A 17084-nucleotide genomic window follows, 5' to 3' on the forward strand; every position below is an offset into this window, starting at 1 on the left:
TGTAAGAGAAATCATATAGTATTTTTCTTTCTCTGACTTATTTTACTTAGCATAATACCCTCTAGGACCATCTATGTTGTCATAAATGGCAACATTTCATTATTTTATGGCTGAGTAATACAATCTATTGATATACCATGTCATTTCTACCCATTCATCTATCGGGTACTTAGGTTACCTCCATATCTCGGCTATTACAAATAATGCTGAAATAAACACTGAGGTGCATATAGCTTTCTGAAATAATGTTTTTGTTTTCTTTAGATAAATACCTCAAATTGAAGTTGCTGGATTGTATGATAGTTCTAATTTTAATTTTTTGAGGACCATACTGTTTTTCATAGTGGCTATATCAATTTATAAATCCCAATAACAGTGTACAAGGGTTCCTTTTTTTCCACATTCTCACCAATTTTGTTATTTGTTGTCTTCTTTGCTGATAACCAATTCTCCCAGATATGAATTGATATCTCATTATGGTTTTGATTTGCATTTCCCTGATGATTAGTGATGCTCAGCATCTTTTCATGTGCCTGTTGGTCATCTGTGTGCCTTCCCTGGAAAAATTTCTATTTAGAACGTCTGTCCATTTTTAATCAAATTGTTTATTTTTTGATATTGTGTCATGTAAGTTCTTTGTATATTTTGCATATTAATCCCTTATTAAATATATCATTTGCAAATATGTTCTCCAATTCAGTAGGCTGCCATTTTGCTTTGTTAATAGCGCTCTTTATTTGTGCAAAAGTTTTTTGGTTTATTGTCATCTCATATGTCTGTTGTTGCTTTTGTTTCCCTTGTCTGAGAAGACAAATCCAAGAAGAAAAGAATGTGCTAAGACCAATGTCCAAGAGCATGCAACCTATGTTTTCTTCTAGGAGTCATGATTTCAGGTCTTACTTAAGTCTGTAAACTCAAGTTTTAACATAATTATTAAAAATCCATAAAGTTGGATGTCTTGAACTATTTCATATTTGCTACAAAAATTATTAGAAAATGCCAAAGTTTTTTTTTCTGGATAAAATAAAACTGATGGTTTTTAGGCTCTTCATTAACCCTTCTTTTGATATTAAATCTTATATATATATATAATTAACAGTTTTCTCCTAAAAATTAAAATTTATCTTGAACTAACTTGTATATGTTATTAAGGAAGCTCACAGTCTCTCTTTAAGGACATCTTTCACTCTGTCTCTTTTATAAGGGTGCACTTGGAAGGTGCAAATGAATTAATTCAATCTTTACTGGGAGGCAAACTCTTAAATCAATAAATTTTTTCATAGGCTCAAGCATTATTATGAATGAAAGCCTTCTTCTTGCCTAAATAGAGGAAACTGTCATTCCCAATCAGTTTCCCTCATTCCTACCCATCACCCTCCTAAAAGCTTGGTCCTACATTTAATTCACCTTTGCAGTTTCATCTATAAGAGCCTGATCAATTAATGAACAAGGGTCCTTACCCTACAGGGTCCTGGATTCATTTATTTTAAAGTGCCTAATGGAAATTAGTACTTTCAAGTTTGTTTTTGAAAATGGACAGCAGTTTAAAGAAAAAAGCCACCCTACCCACTCCCTCAAAATTAATTAGAAGCTTCCCTAGCCCACCAGTGGACCTAGAGTAAGGAACCTCGTCCATGGCATTTATATAGTAACTTAAAGATAGGGAGTCCATATTTAAAAGAGACATGCCATAACATCAGTGGACCACCTCACTAGCTCTCCTACTACTTGTGTCAAATTCTGACACCAGGTTGACAGGTGGCTTATATGTCTGACTTTCTCTGCTTTTCAACTAGATGCAGAGATCGTAGCTGCTTTTATGCATTTGCAGATGCAGATGTTAAAAACAAAAGAAAACTAATAGTATCTCTTATGATATTGCCATAGAGTGATAAATGATGCAACTTGATCCATCTTCCTTAGGAGAGAACCTAAAAGAAATACTTCACTTTGGGGTCTGGCCATCTACAGGCAACACATTAAGTATATTGTTGTCATTTATAGGTGTTAAAATGAGTCGAATTATGGTAGAAATTACTCCACACATATATACCATTGCCTTACTTTCATTCCTCACCCCACCCCTCCAAAACTATTATACACTGGTAGGAAGGTTTTGTTTAGGAGGGATTTTGAGATGAGTTCAACATGCTTCCAAGAGGTTACTAGAAGAAACTGCCAAGGGCAGAAGATCCCAAAGGTCTTCACTACACATAATCTGCATTTCAGTAGAACAGTTATTGAGCATTGGCTATTTATCAGGTATTTTGTCAGCCCTTGAGATAGTGAGATGAATAAAATGCTGACACTAGCCTCAGAGATGTCTAATCCAAGGATGTCTACTAAGGAGATGGGCAGTTCCAAGACAAATAATAAAAACCATAAAAGAGGATGCTAAGAGAACTCTGGGCTTCTCTGCTGGCTTAGCACTAAACAAATCCGCCTGCCAATGCAGAAGAGGTGGGTTTGATCCCTGATCCAGGTAGATCCCATGAAGAAGGAAATGGCAACCCACTCCAGTATTCTTGCCCAGGAAATCCCATTGACAGACGAGCCTGGTGGGCTACAGTCCATGGGGCCACAAAGAGTTGGACACAACTTAACGACTAAACAACAACAAGGGAACCAAGCACCTCCCAGCCCCAGAAAGGGCACCTAAATTTAGCTGAAACAATCACAGAAAATTTTCTAGAAGAATTCACACCACAGTAAGTCGTGAGGAATAAAGGAGAATTTGAAGCATGTGGTTGAGATGGGTAAAGGCATATGAAGCAACACAACTGAATGTTCAGAGAAGCAAAGACACACAGACTAACAGGGAGCATCCAGGGCAAATGTGGAACTTTATCCTAAAGGCAATGGAGTCCTTGGAAGCATTTTAAACAAGAAAGTGAACTGATCATACACATGCTTCACAAAAACCACTAGGGCAGCAGTGTGGAAAATGCATCAGAGGGGGCCCTTGGGAGAAGCAGGAAGAGAATTATGGAGCCAGAAATCTACAAAATGTATCAGATGGCCATGACATCAGGAAACACATCAGACTAATTTTGCTGCAAGTTCTACTTGGCTGACAAGACGGAAATATTTCAAATGTTGTTGGAACATCGTTATAACTATTCTCTGTGAAATAACAGTAAAATAATAAGGAAATAATAACTCATGATTTTTTATGTTTTTGATCCTCACAACCATCCTGCATGGTCAACTTTATCCCCCTTTTTAGAGTTAAGCCAACAAAATCAGAAAAATTAAGTAAATTGTGGTCTCTTGGAAAATATTCCAATAAAGTTACTACAGAATCCTCTCAGTTGCTTTATTATTTTAGTATTCCCTATATTAAAGTTTAAAACATTACTCAGAAAAAATATACTAGAAAGAAATTGGCCACCGTAGTGCTGATCCAGGCCACTGGGGTTATTCTCAAAGCTAATACAACTTCTCAGAAAGAAATACTAACACTAAATTATGCTAAAAGTATTTTTGGCTCTTACTAAATGATGCATATAGAAAGACTAGTTTAAAATAGCCCCAGATTTAAGAGGAGAGAGGAAAGATACCTCTGGCATCACCCTTGCTTAAATCGCTTAATTAGTCATGCAAAATGCAACCTATATGCAATGGATGAGTTAACATTGCTATCACAACCTTCACTTTTCCATTATCTGACTTTTATGAGTTTAAATTTGCAGTCTTAAAGGTTGATCCACTCTAGGATTTTTGCATTTAATTAAACACAGCAATAGAGAAAAATCACATTTTTCAAAACAAGTGTTCATCACCTTAAATCTAGCAATAAAAAAGATGAGTCATCAGGATTCTCAAAGGAAAACTCTCAACTTGCCTTGCTACTATACTATTACTTTCTTTTTATAGCCAATATGAGATCTGCCAGAAACACGTGGATATAACATCTATAGAAGGCGTTTATTGTACTTGTTTTCAAACTTGCCTATATGTTATTCTGTAGTGTGCAAAACCAGATACCCTAGCTAGAATTTATCAATTAAGCCTTTAATAGATATAACTTTACTTTTCACTATTATTAAAACATGTCAAAGTAATCTCTTTCTTCAAAATCCCAAGAACACAATATTCTCTATAAGTCTAGCTAGATATTTTCAAATCCTGTGAAGTACCCTAGACACCAATATCAAAACCCAAAGAAACAAAAGCATTTTTCTTCCTAAATCTGAGTGGGGAAAGAGATCCTTGGAGTCTGTTAGAAAGACTAAAAATTGCATATAACCGCAACTCATGGAAGCATTTAAATATTAATATATGATATATGGTTTTTGGCAGTTATTAAAGCATCCACTGAATTCCAATGTGAATACTGTAGCCTTAATTTTAAAAGCATTGACATTCAGATAAAAGTTTAAATTTCTAAACAGAGATCTGCCATTATTCAGTCAACAAATATTCATAAGATATCTTCTAAAATCAGTATTATCCTAGGCCCCATCTTTTAAGGAAGGTAACCTTAGGGCCCATGAAATAGAAATTTTTACACTTCACTTGTAACTGTATTCTTTTTTTTTTAAAGAATCTCCTTAGCCCCACAAGATGCTCGTTTTGATAATTCGTCTTTTTACTCACACATGGACCCTTAAAATTTCCCCTTTACTTCTCTCATAAGGCTACTCTGGTTACAGAGAAATGTTCCCCACAGTAGGCAGTAGTCAGCTGGTTACCTGTGCTTCATGGAGTGACACTGCTGAGCTACAGTCACCACATCTCAGCATCTGCTCTCTTTCAGGAAGATTCACAGAGATTAGCAGTCTCACAGAGGATGAGTCATTCTTAAGAGTCAGATGCTGCTGCTGCTGCTGCTGCTGCTGCTGCTAAGTCACTTCAGTCGTGTCCAACTCTGTGTGACCCCATAGACGGCAGCCCACCAGGCTCCTCCGTTCCTGGGATTCTCCAGGCAAGAACACTGGAGTGGGTTGCCATTTCCTTCTCCAATGCATGAAAGTGAAAAGTGAAAGTGAAGTTGCTCAGTCGTGTCCAACTCTCAGCAACCCCATAGACTGCAGCCTTCCAGGCTCCTCCGTCCATGGGATTTTCCAGGCAAGAGTCAGATGAGAGACTGATAAATAAATTAGCATGCCAATTAAAAACATTATGAAAATAAGCCTTCAAAGTCTACTTGAAATCCCTTTTTCTGGATTCTATATATATGCGTTAATACACAATATTTGCTTTTCTTTGGTTTACTTCATGTTGTTGTACAGGAGAAGCTAACACAACTATGTAAAGCAATTATGAGTTGAGTTTGGGCTTCCTGCGTGGTGCTAGTGCTAAAGAATCTGCCTGCAAAGCAGGAGACACAGGAGACATGGGTTCCATCCCTGGAGTGGGAAGATCCCCTCGAGGAGGGCATGGCAACCCTCTCCAGTATTCTTACCTGGGGATCCCATGGACTGAGAAGCCTGGTGGGCTACAGTACAAAGGGTCACAAAGAGTAGGCCACAACTGAGAGACCAAGCACACACACAGCATATACATAAGTAGTGTCCGATTCTTTGCAACTCCATGGAATGTAGCTCGTCAGGCTCCTCTGTCCATGGGATTTCCCAGGCAAGCATACTGGAGCAGGTCGCCATTTCCTTCACCAGGGGATCTTCCCAGACCAGGGATCAAACCCACATCTGTTATGTCTCTCGCCTCAGTAGGCAGGTTCTTTACCCCCTGAGCCACCAGGGAAGCCTAAAGTTGTCATCCTCCAATTAAAAATAAATTTTTAAGAAAGAAAGAAATCCCTCAACCAATGAATTCTATCCTATAGGCAAACATACTTAAAAAATCAAATTAAAATCAGAAGCTGGTTTAGCAAATAAGAAATCTGGTCCAAAAGAGGTGAGGATTAAAGATGATGTGGACTTGAGAAAGAAAAGGTACTGAGAAGGAAACTCAGAGAGAAAGCCAGTAATATCTCTGAAGGCTTGAGGAAAAGGATTGTCAAGAAGATAGAGATTAGCATCGGTAGGCACTGTGACAGGTAAAGTATAAGCAAACAAACCAAATAAAAATACAGTCTTTGGGGTTTGTCTTTTTGAAAGAACTTAGTAACAGACTCAGTGGGATAGTACAGCTGGAACCAGATTATAATGGGCTGCAGAGAAAGGTCCTTATAATGACAGAGAGCAATTATGGGACATCCTTTGAAAACCCTAGTAGTGAGGGAAATAGTAACAAATGGAGGGACATGGTCTATGAGGGTCTCTCTGGATGAAGCACTCAGCCATATCTATACTTTGAAGTGTGGTAAACAGAGAATACAGAGAACAGTGAAACAAGAACCATCACTGATGAAATCAAGACCACCAAGGAGATATTATTAATTTGTCTTAGATATAAGAAGAGATATCTCCTCATGCATTAAAGGAAACTAGGTGGTAGACAGACACAGATAAATTGGAATGGATGGAGATATAACTCAACAAGGGGTACACCTGTCTCGACAAGCACTTTTTTTTTTCCTGTACAGAAAAGAAAGTATCTCCAGAGAAAAAGGGCAATAGTAGTGAGTGGGTATTTTGAAGAGGGTGATCAATGTTTAGGAAAAGTGATCTGGAGACATAGAAGAGGAGCTGATCAAGGGCAGTATTGAGGTAGCAAGTCACAGTGGAGCCCATCAGCTTGGTGGGCTTTTCGACTCTGATTTTATCCAGCATCTCTCAGCACCTAAAATACAGGAGTAAAAAAAGGCTTGATCCAAATCAGGGTTAACAGAATGGATCTGGTTAAGAGAGGAAACACAGGGAAACTCTGATATTAAGAGTGCTCATAAGAAAATGGTTGAAGTAATATACAACAAGCTTGTGGTAATATTTAGAAGAAATGAAGCCATGAGTGAACAGTGCACTAAGGAGAAAACTGAGGGATGCATAACTAAGGAACTTGAGAAAAACTGTCATAGTGTGTGTTTCCTGGGAGCAGAACCTCAGACAAAGCTTTGTTAAGGGACAATTTGAGAAAGTCTAAGGAACCAGAATAAGGGTCAGAGAGATTGAATCGCCAGTCTATGTCTGACGCAGGATACAGCATGCTTGGGGCTGGTGCATGGGGATGACCCACAGAGATGTTATGGGGAGGGAGGTGGGAGGGGGGTTCATGTTTGGGAACGCATGTAAGAATTAAAGATTTTAAAATTAAATAAATAAATAAATAAAATACAAAAAAAAAATTTTTTTTTTTTAAATAAACAGGAAAGGGAAGTCAATACAAGCATACATTATCAAGTTAGTCATGGATACATGTAACAAGTGTTTGATCTCTCATTTGGTCTTCTGAGAACTGTGAAATGTGTCCATAACTGTTCACCTAGGGAACAAAAGAATAAAGTGTTGGGACTTCCTTGGCAGTCGAGTGGTTAAGACTCTGTGCTTCCACAGTAGGGGGCAAAGGCTTGATCCCTGGTCAATGACCTAAGATCAGGCATGCTGTGTATCACAGCCAATTTTTTAAATTAATTTTGAAAAAATACTAAAGTATTTTCCAAGCACCTTCAGACATCACTGGTCAAGGTGATTCCATTGGCATTAACTGCATCACATTTCTAATTTGCACATATGTGACTGCCAAATTCTCCTGAAGCATCCCATGCCGCAGCCTCAGGGAAGTCTCAGGAAAGGAAGCAGGGCATGATGAGATGTTGGCAGGTTGTACCTTCAGAAATTTTGCCAAATCCTAACCAAAATCTTATTGTAACCATGACTAGAGAGGTGAGCGTGAATGTACGTAAAGTGGTACAAGACCTAAGATCAATTGTAAAGTAAGGAAGTAAGAGAGGTTGAAGAATGGAAGGTTAGTGACTCCAGATGTCTGCATCAACATTTACTACCTTAGTGCTAGAATTACCTAGAGATTTTCATAAGCATCTGGATGTAGCCTTGAGAGTAAATTACTAGAAGTGAGGTAATCTGGAATTCTGAGAAGGTACAGGTAGATTATACTGTGTTAACAAATGCCCCCAAACCTCTGATTTATAACAATAATGCTATATTTCTTATTCAGATAACATGTGCATCTCAGATCTGAAAAAGCTCTGTTCCATTACACTGTGATCCATGCTGACCAAGCAACCTCCATCTGGACCATTGCCAGTCTTTATGACAGAAGGAAGAGAGCAAGGTAGATCCTGACTTGACTATCAGAGTTTCTCCCCAGAAACCACACTCCTTAATTCTTTTCACACTTTCCTGGCCAAACTGAGCCATATGTCTGTGCCTCACTTCCACAGATCAGTGACATGCAATTCTTCCCCAGTGAAGATCACCAGCAGGATGGGCACCAAATATGAGTGAATGGTAATATAATTGTCCATCAAGGCTATGTCGTGTCACGACTCATATGACCATGTGCTGATGTCAGGGCTGAGGTCTAAAAGAGCAGTCTCTTCCATGAAAGATGGTCAGAAAGTAGCTACAATAGGAGCTCTAGAAGGTGATGCAGCCAAAGAAGAAGTCGGCCATGGAGCTCTTACAGAATGTCCTGGAACCCATGGTATGAGAGAGCTCTTTGGTATGACAAAGAGCACAGGTCTGAAGGTTTTGCTGGAAAGCACTATTCTTTGGGGACAGTTGATTTTTAATTAAGGTGAAAAGGGGTTCTATGAAGTGACTGAGAATGCAATGAGAGCTATCTACAACCATTTGCGGGGGGCGGGGGTGGATCTTTTGTTACAGCTCAACGTTTATCTGAATGATAGCCTTTACCCCCATTATATCAATTACTTCCTACATCCAAATGGCTCTCAAATCTTTACCTTAAGCACAGACCCCTCCCCTAATATCAGATCCAGATAGCCAGCTTCTGCATGTCATCAAAATGAATAAAACTAAACTCACCATGCCCAGTCCATTCTGAAGGAGATCAGCCCTGGGATTTCTTTGGAAGGAATGATGCTGAAGTTGAAACTCCAGTACTTTAGCCACCTCATGCGAAGAGTTGACTCATTGGAAAAGACTCTGATGCTGGGAGGGATCGGGGGCAGGAGGAGAAGGGGACGACAGAGGATGAGATGACTGAACAGCATCACCGACCCGATGGACGTGAGGCTGAATGAATTCCGGGAGTTGGTGATGGACAGGGAGGCCTGGCGTGCTGCGATTCATGGGGTCGCAAAGAGTCGGACATGACTGAGTGACTGAACTGAACTGAAGCTCACCATCTACTCTTTAGTTTCCTCCTCCCATGGTCTCTAAGTAAATGGCACCATCAACCAAGGTCGTTGACAAACCTAGGAATGTATATATAGGGATGATAGTAGTTGTGTTACACACTTTTTATACACTATTTCAACCAATAGTTAATATATCATGGAGTTCCTGTGAAATAGATGGACACTAAACCAGGTCTGTAATATATCTTAACTTGTATAATACACAAGAAATTGAGAACTGGCTGGTAGAAGGATGACATCAACAACTACAACAAAGAGAAGAAAAATGTGGTTCCCTTGGGTAATTTCCAAATCTAAGTCAGTTCATAGAGACCCCTGATTGATGAGGAAGCCAAGTCCCCCAAGGAAGAATCCTTCAATGCTACTAAAATTATTGCCCTCTGTTTAGAGATGGAAGCTTATGGAAACCAAATGATCAATGAAGTTTTGCCTCAAGTGGATCTGATATTTGGCCTAACAGGTCTTTGGACCCCACTTGCAGGATATGTGCTTACTACTCCTGCAATGATAGTCACTAACTGGTTAGAAGTCTTCATCCCAAAGTCTGGGTGTGTGTGTACATGGGTGTTCACATGTACATGTGTGGGAGGGTGAGTGTAGGGGTGGAATATGGGGAGTTTCTGCCAACGGCCACACCCATGCTCACCATCCTATCTCTTGTTGACTCAGTGGAAAAGACCCTGATGCTGGGAAATATTGAGGGCAGAAGGAGAAGGGGGCATCACAGGAAGAGATGTTCAGATAGCATCACCAACTCAATCGATGCGAGTCTGAGCAAATTCTGGGAGATAGTGAAGGACAGAGAAGCCCTGGCGTGCTGCAGTCCATGGGGTCATAAAGAGTTGGATATGACTTAACAATTGAATGACAACCACAGCATCCTATCTCTTGTCACTTTGGATTTTCCATTCCATGGAATTAGGAAGAAAATGGAGTGGTCATGCTGACAAAGATCACTGGCCCTGACTGCCAAGATGAACGGACGTGTCTGCTAAACAATGGGGCAGAAAGCCGCACACCTGGAACCCAGGGCATCTCAAGTGCTTCAATACCCAGTGATTACAGTAACCACTTAATTGCAGCAACCACAGCTGAGTAAGGACAAAGCAACCAAGGACTCAGACTCCTTGGGAAAAGAGCCTAGATCATGGTACCAGACAAGCAATTCAGATCAGCCAAGGGTTGATAAAGAGTCAGAGAAACCAAGAACATCAGGTGAAGAAATTAAAAAAATATTTATTAAACAAGGCATCAGGATCAGCGGCAGAATTTAGAACTATAATTTGTTTTCCTTTCCTTCTTGCCTCAGAGAATATAGCCAGCTACCACTCCGAAATACTGTAACTTGTACTTGCCCCCAGGGAGAAAGTAAGGGCATAGTGTTGTCACAATACTAGAGGTCCCGTGTTGTGACAGGGGAAGAAGAGAGATCATGAAAGGATGTGAGTGGTCCAAGGGGTGAATTGTATCAGATTTCTTGTACATCCATTTCAGATGCTCTCGGCCTGCTCTGCCCATTGTTTCAGCTGCTGCCCCAGCAAGCCCACTCCATAGGGGCTCTTACTGACCTCACACTGGTGCACCTCACAGCAAGCACATCACCACAGGCCTGAGCTAAGAGCCTTTCTTGCCGCTCTGCCCTTTGATACTGACTCAGGACCAAGGGAAATAGAAGCCAGCGGAGAAGTGAGCCCCGTTCGAACTCAGGAATCAGAATTGGAGGCAAAAATCTATGTTCAAGTGATTTATGAAAGGAAAGCTCTCAGGAGAAGGAGAGTGAGGAAATCAGATCAAGATAGGAGAAGGAGCCAATCAAAGATTTGACCTCAGAAGATGACTAGCTTCTGTCTGAACATGCGGGGCACTCTGGAACATGAATTGAGGCAGAGAGAAAGTCCTTTGCACTTCCTGTCAGTCGGCCAATGGCTGTGGGCTCAGGAGACATAACTCCATGCTACAGTGACTTTCTGGCCACTGGCCACTGCAGAGCAGAGAGCAGCAATGAGCCAGCATAGCAGCCAAAGGATGGATGAACAAGCCCAGTAAAGAGCATCTGGTGGGGCACCAACAGTGCCCCTTTCCGCCCTTTCTGTCCTCCAATGGAGAGTCCTGGGAAGCTGTTCACACAGCTGTTCAGGGAACAGCCCTGAACATCAAGCAATCATTTATATTTCATCGCAGCCAGTTCTGTGCCACACCCTTGTCCTGGCTCTTCCTCCTTGTTCTCACTTCCCTTATCTTTCATTCCTGCTTCCTGGGATTGTAATCTCTAGTAACACATAACTCCACTGCCTCAGCCTTGCTTTCTGGGGAACCTAAACTAAGACCACCATGAAAGGAAGAACCAGGGAACATGGAACCTGAGAGGATATGCACTGGCTCAAGATGGGACAGCCAAGGAGGGGAGCGGGATGTGGGAGGGAGGGGGAAGAAAAGCCCTGAATTGACTGAGAGCCCTGTACAGGGAGAAGTGTCATCTGTGCCACTGGAGGTCTGAGGAATGTGGCAGGACTGTTCCACACATGTGCAGTATTTTGCTGAGAAGTCTATATACAGAATCCCATACCCAACACAACTTAAGGCAAGCAAAACTCAGCTAGTCCAAGATTTTGGGGGGTAGAAATCTCTTAAAGTATATAACATTTTAAGATTTATCTTTCAACCAAAATTTGTGACTACATAGTCCATAAAGTTTCATGACTTTATAATTACAAGTCAAATATGCTTATATGTTGATAGGTGACTGTGAAAGGATTATTTTACTTCCTGAATACTTTCTCCTCAGAGGACTCACAAAGCTTCCCTGGCAGGAGAGTAGAGACCTCAAGTTACCTGGGAAAGCTAGGAGTTTAAATCAGTTCTCGCAGAGAGTGTAAATTCCTATATGTTTACTACGTGGGCCTTTGAGAAAGTCCTAGCTGTTGAAGTGTGAACAACTTTCAAAAGAGCACAGAAAAATAAAATTTTCTTAAAGCCCATCTGAATTGCTTCACTAGCAGAAAGTTACAGAGGTTATTGTGCCTAGGTAATTGATTTACTTCACATCTATGACACGTTCAATAAACACCCCATTATCAAAAGCCTCCTTAAGCCTCTTCGATGTGAAAAACAAGAATTCACTTACCAGCATGGGAAATTGGATTATTGTGCCTGGCAATACTATTATCATTAATAGTGTTTGTTAATTTTTTTTCTATTTCACCAGGTTCACAATGCTTCCTAAATGTTAGATCAAATAAAACAATAAAGGTGAGTGATGAGAAATTACTCAGGTTGTCACCAAAGGAAAAAGAATGAGCAGCCCAAGGCCATGCAGTAAAGATATCAGAAACTGAAAGATGCAGTGCTCTGTCCTCTCCAATAAGCAACCGTCAGTCCATGCCTTGTATTACATTAACGGTATAAGAATATATTTGACACATTATAAGTATTTACCGTATAAGCAACAGATTTTATACATAATTTGCATCTTTTTAGTGAATTTGCAAGTTTTTTAAAAACATGACAGAAGCTAGGCAGAATAAGCAAAGATAAACAACCACCAAGATCGATGGAAAATGCTCAAAATATGGGCAATTTTGGAAAGCTTATAACTTAATAAAATGTTAAGCACAACTTCTAATAAATGAATGCCCACGGGTAGATATATTAACAGTTTAATCCCTTATTACTCAAAGTTCAGGCTACCCACATCTTAGGTGTCAGCATATTGTTACAAATGCCTACGAAAGAGGCATCTGTCTGAATAGGGCATACGTTTTCTCACAGTTCTAAGAATAGTGAACAGGCATGTTGACTAACAACTCTAGAAGGAGTTATTAAATAGGATTTTACTATGAATTTCTCTGTCAAATTGGGAACTAAGTTTTAGGTTTTTTGTTTGTTTGTTTCTAGTGTATCCAAGCAAAATCTCTGTAATTAGAACATCAAAAAAAAATCTTTATTTTTCTGAGACTCCTAATACCTATTTCAAATTTCAGCTCCGTATTCAATGACATCCTAATACTATTCATTCATTCACCCTGAGTCTTTGAGAGTCCACACTGCCAAGCACAGAACTGGGACAGTGGGGGCGGAGGGGCAGGGAGTGGTGTGCTTCATAAGGCTGATTGCAAATATCCTGGAGTATAATACATCATGTCTCTCAGGTTTATAAGAGTATCAAGATCCCTTAGGAAAGGAACCTTGTTTAGATCTCCCATTGAAATTAACATAGTGCTCAGCTCATATTAGGGGCTCAAAATTCAGTTGTTGTTTGTTTTTTAAACATGACCATAATTTCTGACATATGAACAATTCTTCTACTCTAAAAAGCATCATTTAGTAGAGAAAACAAAAGAAAAACAGTAATTCTTACACATTATGGAACAAGATACCTATATATCGGTATGCAACACCCCTTCTCCACCACAGAGTCATCCCATTCCTTAACTGTCACACTGACTGGACTTTTGCCATAAATGGTTGCCCACCTTGTGAACATAAGTTCTACAGTGTATTCCAAAGGAACTCTTCCCCCCACATTTCTTGCAGAGCAACAATTTGAACTTACCAAATAGAGTTACATTCTCCAAACACAGTTACATCTTTGTACATTATCCACTCTTGGGCAGCTTTCTTACTGCATTGTACCATTCCATTTATTATTTATGTTCTACCTACTTCCCAAAAGGATTAGAAATGGCTTAAAATATTAAATTGTATGATAGACAAGAATATTAAAGGTAAAAAGGGAGATCAGAAACTAGTTCAGAGTAATGAATAAACATACTGAAAAATGAAACTGAGTTCCTCTAACAGCCACTAAATTTAGCTTCAAGCATTCTCAAAGTCAAGAAAAAAGGAGTTTCTGACATAATGCAAACTCAAGTTTATCTAACTCCTTGGCTCTGCCAAGGAGAATCATATCTGTGGCAGAGGTTGCTAGGTAGCCACCAAATCTGCTGTCCTCCTCTTCTGTAGTGACGTATTGTGGCTGGGTCACAGGCAGTAATTGCATTTTTCAGCTTCCCTTGCAATGGAGAGAGGCCATGTGACCAAACTTTCGTGAATGTGTGCAAAGCTGCTTTTGGTCATGTCTAACTCTTTGTGACCCCATGGACTATAGTCCACCAGGCTCCTCTGTCCATGGGATTCTCCAGGCAAAAATACTGGAGTGGTTGCCATGCCCTCCTTTAGGGGAACTTCCCTGCTCTGGGATCAAACCCAAGTCTCTAATATCTCCTGCAATGGCAGGTGGATTCTTTACCACATAGCACCAACTGTGAGGTCAAGCTCTAATTAGTGGGATTTGAACAGAATTGATGTGTACAATTTCTGCATCTCATACTTGAGAGGAATCCTATGATTTTGAACTCCCAGGCTTTCCCCCTCCTGCTGGTCAAAAGCTGAATGACCAGAATGACCCTGGAAGCCATCAGTTGAAAATGGTGGGGCCCAGGTCCCTGAGTAATCATAAGGAAACAGAGAAATACAGAGTGCCTGATTGGAATAGTTTTCCAAAGTCATCAAAACACCTCAAAAGTAAGACAAGGGTACCTTTGAGCTAAATAAAAAATGCTAATGAATATCATGAGAAATGAAGCTTGAAGTCATAGCTGGTATTTAGGGTCAGAACAGATAAAGAATTAGGAAAATAGTATCGAGAAACATGATCCATTACAGGTGTCACCAGAGTTACAAATGGGCACCAGAAAAGCCTGCCCAGTGGGCTGGCACTGCCTACGCAAAGCTCACCAGAGGACCATGCACTGGACCCCTTAGGGCAGAGTATGTGATTGATCATCACACCACCTTTAGTCTTCAAACTAAAGGAAGTTTGAAGTTAGTCAAGTCTCATCCTTCCATCTTCCTTTCATCACATCCCCCTCCCCCAAAGCACTTTTTTTTATAATACTTTTTTTGCCACTTTATTTATTTTTTAATTGAAGGATAATTCCTTTACAGAATATTATTGTTTTCTGTCAAACATCAACATGAATCAGCCATAGATACACCCATGTTCCCTCTCTCTCAAACCTCCCTCCCATCTCCCTCCCCATCCCACCCTTCTAGATTGTCACAGAGCACCTGTTTGAGTTCCCTGAGGCATATGGCAAGTTCCCACCGGCTGTCTATTTTACACATGGTAAAGTTAGTTTCCATGTTACCCTTTCCACACATCTCACCCTCTCCCTCCTCCCCTCCCCCGTGTCCATGGGTCTCTTCTCTATGTCTGTTTCTCCATTGCTGCTCTGCAAATAAATTCATCAGTGCCATCTTTCTAGATTCAATTTATATGCATCAGTATACAATATTTATATTTATATTTCTTTTTCTGACTTACTTCATTCCTTTTTATGGCTGAGTAATAGTCCATTGTGTATATGTACCACAGCTTCTTTATCCATTCACCTGTCAATGGACATCCAGGGTGCTTCCATGTTATAGCTATTGTAAACAATGCTGCAATGAACATTCATGTACATGTGTCTTTTTCAATTTTGGTTTCCTCAGAGTGTATGCCTAAGAGTGGGATTGCTGGGTCATAAGGTGGTTTTATTCCTAGTTTTTTAAGGAATCTCCATATCGTCTTCCATAGTGGCTTATCAATTTATATTCCCACCAGCAACACAAGAAAACAAAAAATTTCACAATTCATAAGGAAACACAAAAGACCCAGAAGAGCCAAAACACTCTTGAGAAAGCAGAATGGAACTGAAGTCTTCCTGACTTCAGACTATACTACAAAGCTACAGTCATCAAGACAGTACGGTACTGGCAGAAACAGAAACACACTGGCAAAAACAGAAATATAGACCAATGGAACAAGATAAAGAGATCAGAGATAAACCCATGTACCTATGGGTACCTTATTTTTTACAAAGGAGACAAGAATATACTATGGAGCAAAGGCAGCCTCTTCAATAAGTGGTGTTGGGGAAACTGGACAGCCATGTTCAAAAGAATAAAATAAGAACACTTTCTAACACCATACACAAAGATAAACTCAAAATGGATTAAAGACCTAAATAAGTGTAAGAACAGAAACTATAAAACTCTTAGAGGAAAACATAGGCAGAACACTTGATGATATAAATCAAAGCAAGACCCTCTAAGATCTACCTCTTAGAGTAATAGAAATAAAAACAAAAGCAAACAAGTGGGACCCGATAAAACTTAAAAGCTTTAGCACCACAAAGGAAACCATAAACAAGATGAAAAGACAACCTCAGAATAGGAGAAAATAATAGCAAATCAAACAACTGACAAAGGATTAATTTCCAAAATATACAAGCTGCTTATACAACTCAACACCAGAAAAACCAACAACCCAAAGAGTGGGAAAAAGACCTAACCAGACACTTCTCCAGAGAAGACATACAGATGACTAACAGACACACGAAAAGGTGCTCAATATCACTCATTATTAGAGAAATGCAAATCAAACCTACAATGAGATACCACTTCACACAGTCAGAATGGCCATAATCAAAAAGTCTACAAACAATAAATTCTGGAGAGGGTGTGGAGTAAAGGGAATTTCCCACAGAACTTTAACAGCCCATGGTGATCCCTGGCTCTTCACAGAGTAACTCTCACATCAGCATCCCACACTCAGACCCCTTTCTGATTCCTTTTCCCTATCAAATTTACTGTTCAAGTGCCTCATTCCTTCAGAGCCTCACTATGGAATGATTTTCCAAGCTGACTGCCCAATACCCAATACCAGAATATTGTATATAAAAACATGTTACTCCAACTCCTTGTTAATGTTTTCCCCATTAGATACTCTATTGAAATATAAATAGATTTCCAATGTTAAAGCACACATATACACAACATAGAATTTAGAGCAGATTGGCCATTGGGGTAGGAGTTTGGATTCCATGGAGAGACCAGACCATTTCTATTGGTG

The sequence above is a fragment of the Budorcas taxicolor genome, chromosome 10 (assembly GCF_023091745.1).
Source record: "Budorcas taxicolor isolate Tak-1 chromosome 10, Takin1.1, whole genome shotgun sequence".
NCBI classification, from domain to species: Eukaryota; Metazoa; Chordata; class Mammalia; order Artiodactyla; family Bovidae; genus Budorcas; species Budorcas taxicolor.